A 15,958-nucleotide genomic window follows, 5' to 3' on the forward strand; every position below is an offset into this window, starting at 1 on the left:
AAATGACAACTAAAGAGAATAGTTCAACGTGTCAGAAATGCAGCCCTTCCGCGGATTGCTGCAGATTTCGATGCTGGGCCATCAGGAACTGTCAGCGTGCGAACCATTCAACGAAACGCCATTGATATGGGCTTTCGGAGCCGAAGGCCCACTCGTGTACCCTTGACGACTGCGTGACACAAAGCTTCACGCCTTGCCTAGACCTGTCAACACCGACATGGGACTGTTGATGACTGCAACCATGTTGCCTGGTCGGACGAGTCTCGTTTCAAATCATATCGAGCGGACGCTGCATGTCAGTAGGGGACTGTTCAAGTTGATGGAGACTCTGTAATGGTATGGGTCGTGTTCAGTTGGTGTGATATGGCACCCCTGATACGCCTAGATACAGTTCTGCCAGGTGTAATGTACGTAAGCATCCTGTCTGACACCTGCATCCATTCATGTCCATTGTGCATTCCAATTGACTTGGTCAATTCCAGCAGGACAATGCGACACCCCAAACATCCTAAATTGCCACAGAGTGTCTCCAGGAACACTCTTCTGAGTTTAAACACTTCCGCTGTCCACCGAACTCCCCATACATGAACATTATTGAGCATATATGGGATGCCTTGCAGCGAGTTGTTCAGAAGAGATCTCCAACCCCTCGTACTGTTCCGGATTTATGAACAGCCCTGCAGGGTTCATTATGTCAGTTCCTTACAGCACTACTTTAGACATTAGTCGAGTCCATGCCACGTCGTGTTACGGCACTTCTGGTTGCTCGCGGGAGCCCTACACGATATCATTCAGGTGTACCAGTTTCTTTGGCTCTTCAGTGTACGACTCGCAGTGGACTGTCGATCGTCCCATATATCTCTGGGATGGCGGTTTAAACATGTGGAAACATTATCTCTGTGATGCTTAGATCGATCTTACACAATGCTGACAAATCTGAATTCTTGTGTAACTTCCGGTATGCCATGGTGCACGCGTTGCTCCGATAACCATCCCTCTTTCGAAGTCGGTAAATTCGCTACGTGCTTCCGTGTGTACAACACACGCGTCGCTAACAAGCTGCTCAGATACCGTGCCCACATACGTCTCATACTCCGCATCTGACAGCAACATTCAGTCGTCATACACGGCACGTCTTCAAATGGAACTATCACTCCCTTCACTTCTGGTCATAGTTCATTAGGACGGTAAACGACATGGAAATTTTGCTCCACAAGATAAGGATAAATTTTTTTTTTTAGCAACTATAGCCGTAATATAGCACTGTACCTCATTTTGTAGGCAGCGGAAGGTGAAGTGCGTTACTCGGACGTGGAGTTCAGCTATCCAACTCGGCCCGACTCCGTGATCCTGAGGGGCCTAGACCTGATTGTGAAGCCCGGTCAGACCGTGGCGTTGGTGGGTCCGTCTGGCTGCGGCAAGTCAACCTGCGTACAACTTCTGGAGAGGTTCTACGACGCCACCTCTGGTACTGTGGTGAGTACTAAACGGTAAACGGTATTTTAAAAGAATCTGGTGACTGCATCATCACTTAGAGATAACGAGACGACAGGGAGAGAAGAGCAGAATTATTACATGTTGTCCTAACGTGGAATAAGGAGAGAGAGATTATAGACTTACACCTATGACGAGACATTACAGATGGAGGGCAGACCTGGACTGGGGTGGCATGGGGATGAAAATTTTTGAGAGTTGTTACCAGCTGCTGGGTTCTAACGAATTGTGGAAAGTTACGGAAAAATTTAAATCAGGATGACAGGACAAGAGTTTAAACAGGTCTTTTCGAATACCAGTACAGTAGTTCAGCTTCGCTCCATAGTTTGTCACAGACGTCATCCGAGACAGAACGTAGAAGTAGAGAAGGGAGCAACGATGGTCTAGTTAATGGTAATACTGAACTTGTTCAATGAACATGTCTACACAGTTATTTATGTGAGAGGAAAGCATCTGTTGTGCAACAGAACGGATAAGTAAAAACACATATTACACTGTATAATTTCTAAATTATACCGCAGATACCTGGATGTGATGCAGCAAGTGCGTGATTCTTATTAACATTTGAAAACCTCCAAAGCGATGTAGAAGGCACTGAGAGAAGTAATGTAACGTAAGACACTTGGGGCAACAGATGTCAGCAAATGCCACAAAAGTGGAGGAGAACTGTTGATCATGTGACGTCAACAGATGACATACCTATACCTAGCTGCACGTGTAGCGGTTGAGCCTACCGGTCTGCCGTACCTGATTATCCCAACACCAGTCACGTATTCAGGTCGGAGTCGTTTGGGACCCAGGCGCGCGACATTAGTGTGTGGAGCTCTGGATTCGATCTTCTGTCTGGCAGGAAGTATTTTTTTTATTTCGTTAGACATTTAAGTGTTTAAATTGAGGTAAGATGTATAATTTTACTAACTGGTTTACTGGAAAGTACGTACAACAAAAAACTACCGTATTGCTTCACAGGTAAATAACTATTAGGTGCCGAACTGCGACGTTACCAGTAAATTATCTACATTTTCCTTACTTAATAATGCCTGCAAACAAAAACAGGAAGGGATAAGAGGAAAGAAAAACAAATAAAGATCGGTTTTTTCTCGGTTATAGCGAGGATAGTAATTTTCAAACTCCTACGTTTACAACATGTCATATTTACAACAGGTGCTCGAAATTTGCAACGTTTTCTGAAGTGCATGTATTGCATAACTCAATAATCCCGTCACTCCCAAGCCCAACTGCAGCACGTCTGACGAGGTACGTCATCCTGTGACGTCACATGTTCAACATATCTCTCCAGTTTCCGGATATTTCTCGACATCTGCAGCCCCATGTGTATCATATTAAATTACTAGTCTTAGCGTCATCTACGTTACTTTGGGAGTTCCTAAACGTAAGAAGTAACACCTCGTTTCTAGATATTGAAATGAAGTTTTCGGGGAATGATAGTACGTTAAGGAGTACGAATTTTTACTAAGTGATAAAGAGCCTTAATTCTCGTGTCGATCGAGATATTGAAGGAAATACGATTTTTTAAAAATAGAATGATGTACTTCTTTTTAAAGCTTCAGAAAACGAATACAGTGATGTAATGCTTGTTAATTTCAAGGTCGAAAATCTTGAAAAAATAATCCGAAAAATAGTCTACAATTTAAAGGCAGGTCCGCAAGAATTGGTTACTCTGTTGTAAAATCGCTGACAGCATGCTACGTTGTTGTATCACGACTTTCAGTTGTTTTTCTGCACTGCAAAACTGCCAGGAAACGTCCCGTCTACTGGCAGGTCATTTTTGCTTCAACATTTTTGCATGCAGAAATATAGATCAATGAGGAGAAGTAAGACGTGGTATTTTCATACGGCGGTCAAACAAATGTTGTAGAAATGACGCGGTAGTGCAGACTACAGGGATGTCTAACCTCATCGTCGCTGTCTTTCGCGCCAGGCACTTGCACGAGTTATTAGCTAACCAGTGACGACGGGGAGCTTCAACGTCAGACGTCGAGGAAGAAGACTGCAGCTGACAGAGAATATCCGTCCAGAAGCTCTCCTCTCTACGCCTCTTATCCGTCAATATGGTGGCACAGGAAATGTAGGTTCAGCCAGACGAGTGTCATTCGTACCTTGAATCGACATAAATTCCACCCTTATCATCTGTCACTACGTCAGACAACTGGAGAACGTGGTTTCGAACGTCGTACAGAATTTTGTCGGTTTAGTTCGTAGAGCCTGCGAACTGACTCTACGTTTTCCGATCGCGTGCTCTTTACCGACGTAGTAACGTCTACGAACCACGGTACTGTAAATTTACGTAACATGCACTGCTGGGCAGCTGAAAATCCTCGATGGTAACACCAACAACCATGCAGCGTAAACGTATGGTGCGGCATCATGGGAAATTTCATGGTGGGAACATACTCCATCCCAGGGTGTTAAATGAAATGCTTATGTACAATTTCTTAGGAACATTCTACCTGTTTTTCAAGAAGAGATACCACTGGATAAGCGACTGTATATGTGGTTCCAATACGACGGCTATCCAGATCAAGCTTACAGTGTTGCCACGCAAGTAATGAATGAAAAGTTTACTGACCGTTTGGTAGGATGGATCGCTGGAGTGCAATGGCTGGCCAAGACCTCCTCATTTGTCTCTTCTAGATTCTTTCCTATGGGGAGCCGCATCTACTCCAGGCGATATGCGCCGTCAAGTTGCCACAGTTTTTTGTGGACACAACCCTCGGCGGGACTTTACCATTTAAACCCTCCCTGCTGCTGCTTACTTATCACAGCCGAAACAAAAATGCAGGTCTTTATTCTTCACGAAGAATAAACGATACTCCAGGATTGACAGTACCTGCCTTGGCCCGCGTAGTTTGCAACCGCCATGGAATAGCGTTGCTCAGCCGCCGCTATAGCTCATCTTCTACTATCGCTGTTAATACGTATCGGTAAACCAGTATCGCACTAGTCTAATTTGAAACCGCTCTATTGAATGGGCATGTAAAATTCCGCATAAAAATCATTTTGTTTGTAACAGGAAACAAACCGATTCTTGCCGTCGACTCTGGGCGTGACATGCAAGATGTGATGAACAGTATTCGTGTGGGATGAGTCCAGCTGCATATTGTAGAGATGAAACTGCAAATATCTGCCGAAACATCAGAGAAATTGCGCTTGGTGACTCTTAAGACGGGCTCCTGATATATGTAAAGTGTTTGTGGTTGAAATTGACAATACCTCCAAAACTATCCACCGCCAATCAATGGTTTTTATATGTGGTGCTATCCTTGGTCTCCCAGTTGTGTACTATAGATGAGCGATTGTGGTTGTTGCTGTTGTGGACCCATGAATGCTTGAAGTGGTCGCTTCCACATCGAGCTGGCCAGCAGGACATCTTCTGCCTCTTCCGCATCAAGATCTTCTTCCTATAATATAATTCAGTTTCTACGAATTTCTCGAATGTTAACGAAAGTTTTCTAATCTTGTACAATACTTTCGAATGTTGAAGAACCTCCTCTAATCTTGTAGAATAGAATGTGGAAGCGATATATAGCTTATTGAACCACACACTGATAAAATCTTCTTAGTCGATGAGTTTTGCTACCTAGTAAAGACAGAGGAGCAACTCATCGATAAAGTGTATCCGCTTGAAGAGAAACTACGCAAATAAAAGATGAGTGTGTGAGCGAGGAGTTTTAGCAACACAGAGTGATGTAGTTCAAGAGAGGAATCAGTGGATATGGAATATGACACCATGAAAAACGAAACATTTAAATACATAGATATAACAGTAAACCAAGACGATGTTGTAAACTTTCGAGCTCAGATTTCCGGTAAAATGAGTGTACAATTAGACTGTCAATCAGACACAATGGGTAACATTCCAGTGTTGCAGAGTGAGTTTAAAGGAATCGTTGGTCTCGGACGGACAACTGTTTGTAGCGTGTTCGTGTGCTGGATACACGCAAAAATTATTCGTCGTAACACACGGAAGTAAAATACCAAATTTAATTTCTACCAATACGCTTTGAATAAGGCGCTACACAAACGAGTTGGTTAGTTACGCATTATTCCCAATCAGCAACCAAATGAGAAAAAAAGGGGAAACGAATGTGGTCCTTCTCAGCTAGTATAGACTACGTATAAAAATCAATAGGAGCACCACTGTGTCATACTAAACATATTTCTGTTTTTGATTTCAGCCCACTATGAGACTTTTTTGCTATGCACTTCCGGACAGCATTAATTGTATTCATCTAGTCTCTGTACTTAACTATTTCATGCGAGCCACTTCATTTTATCGACTAACCACTTTTATATGTAGATTCCTCTTTTATAGACACAGCGTTCATCACAATTTCTTTGGCAAATTTTTGTACCAAAATAGCATTCCTCCTGTTCTTGTTCTTAAGAAATTATGTTAGCATTATTCTCTACAGTAAAATTCCATAATAATGCACTGTTTCTTTCTCTTCATAAAGAGACATTGCCTTGCTTCTAAGACACTTTGTGTGCTTCATTACACCTGATTCCTACTGATGGTTATTTATTTCTGCTTGGAGAAAGTCTCTGCTTCGTCATCTGGGACTTTAAACAGAATGACGCATATTCTAAAGTCTTAATTTAGATCTCTCTTTTCTAGCATTTATTCTGTCGTAAGAGGCTGCAATTTTCATAGTTTTCTGAATTTATCTATTTTTGCTACCGGATGTCCTACTGTCTCTATATTAACCTAACAAATGTAAGTTGTGTGTGCTTTCTGTGTGTGAATCGCGTACACTTTGTCCTATCTATTTTGTTTTATAGTTCGTGTGTTGTATTTTTTGAGTTAGAGATTGAGGATCAGCCTGCCATTCGTCTGAACGACTGTGGAAAACGGTCTGAAAATAAACTCAAGATGGTGACTGCACATGACCAATAGTCTTTAATCCGGGTGATGTTTACATCACTGTTAGCACTGTTACGTAAGCTACCGTATTCCGCATTATGTGTTCAGCTATATCGGGATACTTTTAACTAACTAAGATGATTTTGTATATACAGGCTCTCGATGACCGTGATGTGTCCAAAGTCAAAATGTCTTCCCTGCGATCGCGGCTGGGGCTGGTCCAGCAAGAACCTGTCCTCTTCGACAGGACAATCGGCGAGAACATCGCATATGGTGACAACAGCCGCGACGTACCCATGGATGACATCATCGAAACGGCTAAGAAAGCAAACATCCACAATTTTATAAAGACTTTACCTAAGGTATTAAAATGGAAGCCATCAATACTTAGTTCATTCTATCTTAGGAAAATAATTACGGGCAAAAAGTCGTCCTTTTCTTGTCAGGGCGACATTTCTTAAAATAAGTAAAATTCACAATTACAGGGTTACAACACACTTGCGGGAGACAAAGGAGCTCAACTCAGTGGGGGCCAGAAACAGCGAGTGGCAATTGCAAGGGCCTTACTTCGCAATCCCAGTGTCCTTATACTAGATGAAGCAACGTCGGCACTGGACTCGGATAGTGAAAAGGTAACTGGTCACTGAACGTTAAACGGCGATGAATAATATATGGCTGGAAATGGTGATCGTAATTCCATTAACAATGTGTATCTTTAACCTTGATAGCCGGCCGAAGTGGCCGTGCGGTTAAAGGCGCTGCAGTCTGGAACCGCAAGACCGCTACGTCGCAGGTTCGAATCCTGCCTCGGGCATGGATGTTTGTGATGTCCTTAGGTTAGTTAGGTTTAACTAGTTCTAAGTTCTAGGGGACTAATGACCTCAGCAGTTGAGTCCCATAGTGCTCAGAGCCATTTAACCTTGATACAGAAGCAATATTCCGTTCATTTCAACCGAAAAGCGAAATGCTATAAGGAACGTTTTTGCTTCTAAATTACTTGTTTTTTAGTGTCTATTTCCTATGACGACGAACTGTTAGAAATTTCATCAGGTGACTCTTCTGTCACACGAGCAGCCTTAGAGTGTGTTCAGAACTAATATAACCCAAATTTTCCACCACTAATGTCGGCGGGCATTAACCACTATCTCCAATTTCTTCACAAAATTTTTTTCTAGCCGTAGCAAGGAATACAGCATTACACGAAACGTCACTCATTCAGGTAAAACGTGACATACATTTTCAAAGTGTCACACTGTTAAGTTGCTGAAGCGAGACCTTTGTTAATGCAGCAGAAATTTGCAGGCTTTTGTGACTGGTGATCGATTTATGACTTCAATAGAAACGAGAAGCAATGAAATTTTGATCAGATTTTACCGTGTAGGAAATTTGTGGTAAGTTCCTATGGGGCCAAACTGTTGAGGTCCCTAGGCTTACACATTGCTTAATCTAGATTAAACTAACTTACGCTAAGGACAATATACACACCCATGACCGAGGAGGACTCGAACCTCCGACGGGGAGAGCAGCGCGAACCGTGGCAAGGCGCCTTGGACCACGCGGCTACCCCGCGTGGCTTCTAGTGTATCCTTAAACTCTCATATCCATTTGATAAGTTCATTACAGACGAAAATTAGATGAAAGTAATTCCATAGACATGCCTGTCGATATACATTCTGGAGGAAAGGTACTCCAATTAAAACTGTTTTAACATGAATCCCAAACGTAAAACTATTTCTTATATATGGTACATTTTATGCTTTTTACAGATTGTTCAAGAGGCACTCAATAAGGCGAAAGAAGGACGAACTTGCGTTACAATCGCGCACAGGTTGTCAACAGTTCAAGATGCAGATGCTATATGTGTCATCAGTAATGGAAAAGTTGCTGAGATGGGAAGTCATGCAGATCTTCTAGCAAAGCGTGGCATCTACTATAGACTTCAGTGCATGCAGCCTACTTAACAACCTTTACAAACATCGTTCATTGATTCCTAAGTGAATCTCTCTCTATGCAGCGCTCAAAATGCTCCAAGTTTAGATGTTTCGGTGTGTCCCAACCTCAGGATCGTTGACGTATAACTGCGTTTGTTGGAATATGTCACCTCGCAATATTTATTCCAGAGTAACTTCCATGTACAGTGTCGATTACAGGATTTTATTGTTATTTTGTCGCCATGTGCATTCTTTGTGATTAATAAAATTATATGTGATATTTGTTTGGAATATTTTAATGTTGTTGTATATTGGTCGGCTCTTATCTGTATCAGTTTACTAGCGGCCTGTTACACGTGAAAATTATTGTCACTTGTAAGCGATAGCAGGAAAGCATGATTTCAATACAATACTTGATTCAGTTGTGAAGCACAATGGTTATAATTTCATACGCAGACAGGCGGGACAAGTAAAAAGTTTTCAGCACAGTAGCGATCATTTTCTTAATCCGTTGATACGTGTTTCATAATTCTGAAATTCATGTTTGACACTGATAAATGTAATAGATTATTTTGTGTAAGGCTCTTCAAAGTAATATTACTGTGCTTCTTTGAAACTGATTATCTAGGTAATGTAGAGGAGAGAGTAATGTATCTTAGGACACTTCCGCCTCTAGCCAGTTCTATAACAGAAGTTGTAACCTTCCCGCAAAAATTTTGTGACAATGATAATGAGCTAAAAACAGAATTAACGTTAAGGATTGAAGATTGATCATGAACCCACAATAATATTAATTAAATAATGAAGCATGAACTGAATGTAACATGTGAACAGCAATAATTAAACCTGATAAATCTTATAAAGGCTGCGCTGACCTTCGGCCCTGTGAGATAATTAAACCTGATAAATTCTTACCTCAGTAAAACTGCATCTATATCCGCTCTTATTTTTCGGCACAGCTCCGTGCAATGCTGGCCCATAATTAATTTTGATTCTTGGCGGGAATGCACAAGAAGTATTATTTAAGTTGAAATGAATCTTTTTCTTTAAAACAGTTACTTTATAAGAAAATTATTATTGGGGCAATTCTTGAACAAATTAATTACAGTTAACATATGTTATTAGCTGAGCGCAATGTTGCTTCATTATCTTCGATAACAATATACCTTGTCCCGAACCGTGACCAGAGATGCAAGGAGAGCACACCGCCGACGCATGCCGACGGCCGCTCAGTACAACCGTCCACTCGCTACAACTACTGCCGACTGACTACTACTGCAGACAGAGTGCAACTCGCAACTCAACACTCGCGCGGTCAAGCGCAGACTAGCAACGATAAATAACTCTCTGGTCAGAGATTCTGTCATGCCTCGCCATCGCTGGTAATGAATACGTACGCGTTTCAAAGTTTAATATATTTTCTCATTTTATTTGTAAGTAATGGTATTCGCTTTATATGTTCCTTGTGATTTTCCTGAAAGTACTTCGAAAAATGCAAAAATATGTCCCAGGTACAACATGGTCATGTACCTAGGAACAATTATGCTATTGAAACTTAAAAACTTTTCAGTCTAGAAAATCTTGCCAATTCTATATTTAGTCGTCTATGTGTTACATTATACCTCCACTACAGAACGATAATCCGAAAGTGAATCAAATTAAGCAGAAGTATTTGAAGCGGTAGGGAGCTGGTAGGGTGAGTAGTACAGTGTTGGGCAGTAAAAGCATATGAAATTTTAACAACAGTTTAATAACATTAAGAGTCACCAAATGAACAAATAATAAAAACTTCATGTGGAAGCCCCTACATAAGACAATTCTAAAACAAGAAAGTAATCTAGAAAGACAGTAATTGTTCTTTAAGCCCCACATACAATCAGATGCTGAATAAGAGCTTTCACACCTCACAGAAATATTTAAAAAATGACAGAATTCCAAAATTTTAGAAATAACCAAGTCCTTCTGGCAAGTGAATACATACTTCTTTCTCTTTTTTTAGAAACAAAGACGGTATTTACGGCTCATGGCAAAGTATAAGTTTACAGAAGCCGAGGTGACTCAAAATTGTACTTAACATACACAGAATGTCAGACTGGAGGCCCACTGAGGATAAGAAAAATAATTTTAAGTCAGTATTCGCCGACAACGTTCAGTCAGAAGTTAAAGACTGAAAACCACTTCAGGACAGTAACATCAAAAATTTATTTTAGTTCCTGTAACCAAAAGGAACTGCCATCAATGGCCACGTGCAAGTAGGTTTAGGACAAGCACGTTAGAGCAGTAATAAAGGGATAGCAAATACATGCTGTTAATGGGATCTTACAACCTGGATATTTAAGTAAAATACGTTCTGGCTCCAAATTAATATATACTATAACATGCCTTTTGCCAATAAGAAAATCAAATTTTTTAAAGTGAAAAGAATTTATCGATTTATATATATAATTATATTAACTAAGTTCATTATAAACTATTAGAAACGATTTATTGCTTTTTATTTGCGAAGTTATCAGTGTTTATTTGAGAAACAGTATTCTTCCATCAGTTTTAAAAAATTCTATAGGTTTTTGCATTGGTCTCATGTTTTCAAACAAGATGTAAAAATATCTGCACTCAGTAGTGTATAGCCCCCCCCCCCCACCCCACCTCCCCCCAAAAAAGTCGTAGCTCTCCTCACTAAATAATGCCTTACTGAATGCTTCTTTCATTCCATGAAAAATGTGACTGAGTGGAGAAGTGCTGTTTCAGAAGTAAATCATTCACATGTAGGCAAAAGATGGGCTACTTGCACTCGGCAAAAAACAGCAACACCTATTAGTAGTAGATGTGGCAGATTGTTGCCACCACACCAGACATGACTTCTGCTACAGGCTTCGTGATTAGGTGCCAGGTTTTGGCGTAACAAATGCACATCACAGCCAGGTAAACGTTCCTGAAATTTGAGGCAGGGGCACCAGCAACACCGGCACGATGCCAGGGTCGTGGTGGATGACGAGACGACTGGGCATCGCCAGCAGGTGCCTTCGAGTCCAGGTGGACCAGCCACCATCATCACTGAGCTACGAGACTAGGTGTCTCAGCACTACTGACCTACCATCCGAGTTAGCCTCTGTCCGACTCCTGCCGAAGGGCTACGGATCGCACGAAAAACGCAGCAGTCGCCACGTAACGCTGTGGCAAACACGTGGGCGGCCGAATCACAGCGCGATGCTATTCCGATAGAGGAACTCGGCCGCAACTCAATACGCAGCACTGCTGACGTGAGGGCTGTGGCCCACTGAGGCTGTCAGACCTCCTCCAGTTTGTCGTCAGCAGTGCAGGGCACCTACCATTGCTGAAAACAATTGGCCATGAGTCAGCACCGCCAGGGTCAACTGAATGAGGCGTGTTTGCCACGCTGAGCTAGTGACACAATGTATAATTACAGTGGATTGAACACCTTTCTTTCGGTCAGCAGTGTACCCACTCGGTCTCCTGACCTGTTGTCACTACCACTCATGCTACAGAGAGCAGCCGCAGCGAACACGTCCGTGAAATATCTAAGAGTATGAGTACAGAGCGATTTGTAGTGAAACGGCCACAAAAAACCAATCGCAAGTAAGGCAGAGTCCAAAATGAGATTCATTGGAATAATCCTCACTAAAAGTAGTCCACTGACAAAAGAGGTAACATAAAATCCTCTAACGATTAGTACTTGAATACTGCTCACGTCTGTAAATCGTACCAGACAGGCAGAGAAAATAGAATGTTCAAATGTGTGTGAAATCTTATGGGACTTAACTGCTAAGGTCATCAGTCCCTAAGCTTACACACTACTTAACCTAAATTATTCTAAGGTCAAACACACACACCCATGCCCGAGGGAGGACTGGAACCTCCGCCGGGATCAGCCGCACAGTCCATGACTGCAGCGCCTTAGGCGAGAAAATAGAGAAGATCCAAATAAGGACTGTGTGTTTCATTACAGGTTCCTTTAGAAAGCACGAAAGCGCCCCTGAGATGCTCACAGAACAAGAATGGCAAATACTGTAAGGGCGAGGTCTTCATCACGGGATAGTTTAATGTTCGAGTTCGAAGATTCGACCTCAGGCTCACCAGAAATCGTTCTACCCGCGAACCATTCGCGACTGGAATAGGAAAAGACGAAAGTAACAATGGTACATAAAGTACTTCTGCCACAAATCGTAAGGTGGCTTGCGGAGTATAGATGCAGATGTTAGAACGATCACGAGAGACTTCCGTTTCTGCACCTGGTTTCCGTCAGCCACCTTAACATAAAATTACCTCACAGCTATAGTCAAATATAAAACCTTAATTATCTTCCTTCTGATATAGCTAGACGTCATTCATTTTATTTACCTCTCATCACTCATTCCCCAATACCATATTGTGCACAATCTTGACGTTTCCATCTGCGGTTGCCGTTTTGAGACTACCTCCGCGCTCATCACACAGAAGTAGAGCCACTTTTTAAATCAGATGGAAATTAAATTGATGCCTCGTGAATCAGTAGTTTTGGATAACTTTCTGTTCTCGATTAACCATCCAAAATCAAAAATGTTATGACAGTAAGTGGGAGTGCTGTACCTGGGAGATTGTGTGGCAACGAACACGTTATGCTCTTTGGGCAGTACCTCAGTCTAGTAACTCATTTTAGAATCACGTGGACGAATGCGCACTAGATACTGTCACAAACAGTTTTCGACGTTTTCTACAATTTTTGTTGTTGTTAGACATGAGGTTCTTTTTGCGATACATTTATAAAAATTTCGAGTATCACGTATCTGTGTGCTATGTTATAAATTAAAGCTATTTGAAATACGTTGTTGTTAATTCATGAGTTACCAAATTTATCATAAGATAAATTCTATATATATTTTAAAAATACTTGTATAACGTGTGGACGCTAAGGCCATCCTTCGTCAGTCGTGCACTAACTTGCACGCTGAAACACAAGAAGGTCTTTCCTATGGAATATGAGACATTTGCAAATTACTTGTGTTTCGTTAACGTTATTAGGAAAGAGACATATATCAAGCTACCAGGCATCATCCAACTGGGAACTAATTACATCTGGGGTCCCACAAGGTTCCATTTTGGGGCCCTTACTTTTTCTTGTGTATATCAATGACCTTTCATCAGTAACATTACCAGATGCCAAGTTCGTTTTGTTTGCCGATGATACAAACATTGCAATAAAGAGCAAATCAAGCGTAGTCTTAGAAAGATCAGCTAATAAAATATTTGTGGACATTAATCACTGGTTCCTAGCCAATTCTTTGTCAATAAACTTTGAAAAAACACACTACATGCAGTTCAGAACTTGTAAGGGGTGTCCCATGAGTATATGTCTAACATACGATGACAAGAAGATAGAAGAAGTGGACAGTGTTAAATTCTTGGGATTACAGCTTGATAATAAGTTCAACTGGGAGGAGCACACCACAGAACTGCTGAAGCGTCTTAACAAATCTCTGTTTGCAATGCGAATTTTGTCAGTCATAGGGGATATAAAAATGAAAAAGCTGGCATACTATGCTTACTTTCATTCCATAATGTCATATGGGATTATTTTTTGGGGTAATTCATCAAGCCAAGCTAAAGTTTTCCGGGCACAAAAACGTGCAGTAAGAGTAATATGTGGTGTGAACTCAAGAACATCCTGCAGAAGCCTGTTTAGGGAACTAGGGATACTAACTACTGCTTCCCAATACATTTATTCCTTAATGAAATTTGTCATTAAAAATATATCACTTTTTCAAACCAACAGCTCAATTCATGGAATCAATACTAGAAACAAGAATAATCTCCACAAGTCACTTAGCCTTGTACAAAAAGGTGTGCATTATTCAGGAACACACATTTTCAATAACTTGCCAGCAGCCATAAAAAGCTTAACAACCAACGAAATTCAGTTTAAGAGAAGCCTAAAGGATTTATTGGTGGCCAACTCTTTCTACTCCATTGATGAATTTCTCAGTAAAACCAACTGATTTGTATATATATATATATATATATATATATATATATATATATATATATATATATATATATAACTTTTGCGCAATTTCAGTGCAGTAATGTGTTCATTGTAAATATGTGTGTGTGCACGTGTGTGTGTGTGTGTGTGTGTGTGTGTGTGTGTGTGTGTGTGTAAGTACAATCTAACTTCTGCACCATTTCAGTGCAGTAATGTGTTCATTGTAAATAAGTATTATAGTAGTTGCATTACATGTTTATTACCTTATAAATAAATAAAAAAAATTTATTTTAAATGCAGTGCATCAGTTTTTGTGAAATGACTTTCATGTAGTGTTCATTAAAAAATGACGATCATTCCACGTGGGACCTGTGGCATGGTACATTAGCTTATTTGTTTTAGTTGCAAATATTTGTCATGTATTGTTGTTTTTTCTGACATGTTCCACATCCTAGAGGACCTCCTCACTACGGATCAGTTGGAATGAAAGTAAATCTTATCTAAGCTAATCTTAATAGTTTTACCAGTCTTCAAAAACTAAATTTGCGTTAGTTTTGAATAGTTTTGACTTCAAAATGTATTTAGCTTGTAACTAGTTTTTCATAATACTGGACTGTGCAGTAGCCACAACGGAGCCACGTACATGCGATGTCGGTAGCAACCATTTCGAAGAAACGTCTTTGCCCGGTTCCTACGTAACAGGTGGTCATGCTTCTGAAAGGGAGCAGCAATGTGGCACCAAGCGGTGATATGTTGGCGTGCTGGGCGTACGTGAACATACACTACTGGCCATTAAAATTGCTACACCACGAAGATGACCTGCTACAGACGCGAAATTTAACCAACACGAAGAGGATGCTCTGATATGCAAATGATTAGCTTTTCAGAGCATTCACACAGGGTTGGCGCGGGTGGCGACACCTACAACGTGCTGACATGAGGAAAGTTTTCAACCAATTTCTCATACACAACAACAGCTGACCGGCGTTGCCTGGCGAAACGTTGTTGTGATGCCTCGTGTAAGGAGGAGAAATGCGTACCATCACGTTTCCGACTTCGATAAAAGTCGGATTGTAGCCTATCGCGACATTGCTGCTCGCGTTGGTCGAGATCCAATGACTGTTAGCAGAATATGAAATCGGTGGGTTCAGGAGGGTAATAAGGAACGCCGTGCTGGATCACAAAAGCCTCGTTCCACTAGCAGTCGAGATGACAAACATCTTATCCGCATAGCTGTAACGGGTCGTGCAGCCACGTCATGATCCCTGAGTCAACAGATGGGGACGTGTGCAAGACAGCAACCATCTGCACGAACAGTTCGACGACGTTTGCAGCAGCACGGACTATCAGCTCGGAGACCATGGCTGCGGTTACCCTTGACGCTGCGTCACAGACAGGAGCGCCTGCGATGGTGTACTCAACGACGAACCTGAGTGCACGAATGGCAAAATATTTTTTCGGGTGAATCCACGTTCTATTTACAGCATCATGATGGTCGCATCCATTTTTGGCGACATCGCGGTGAACGCACATTGGAAGCGTGTATTCGTCATCGCCATACTGGCGTATCACCCAGCGTGATGGTATGGGGTACCATCGGTTACACGTCTCGGTCACCTCTTGTTCGCATTGACGGCAGTTTGAAAAGTGGACGTTACATTTCAGATG

At 41.5% G+C, this 15,958-nt stretch overlaps 1 pseudogene; it reads left to right on the top strand.

The window, feature by feature from the left end:
• LOC124788972 overlaps positions 1–10,728 on the top strand; it is a 181,894-nt pseudogene extending 171,166 nt beyond the window's left edge.
• The last annotated feature ends 5,230 nt before the right edge of the window (positions 10,729–15,958 follow it).

This window comes from Schistocerca piceifrons, chromosome 3 (assembly GCF_021461385.2).
Source record: "Schistocerca piceifrons isolate TAMUIC-IGC-003096 chromosome 3, iqSchPice1.1, whole genome shotgun sequence".
Taxonomy (NCBI): Eukaryota; Metazoa; Arthropoda; class Insecta; order Orthoptera; family Acrididae; genus Schistocerca; species Schistocerca piceifrons.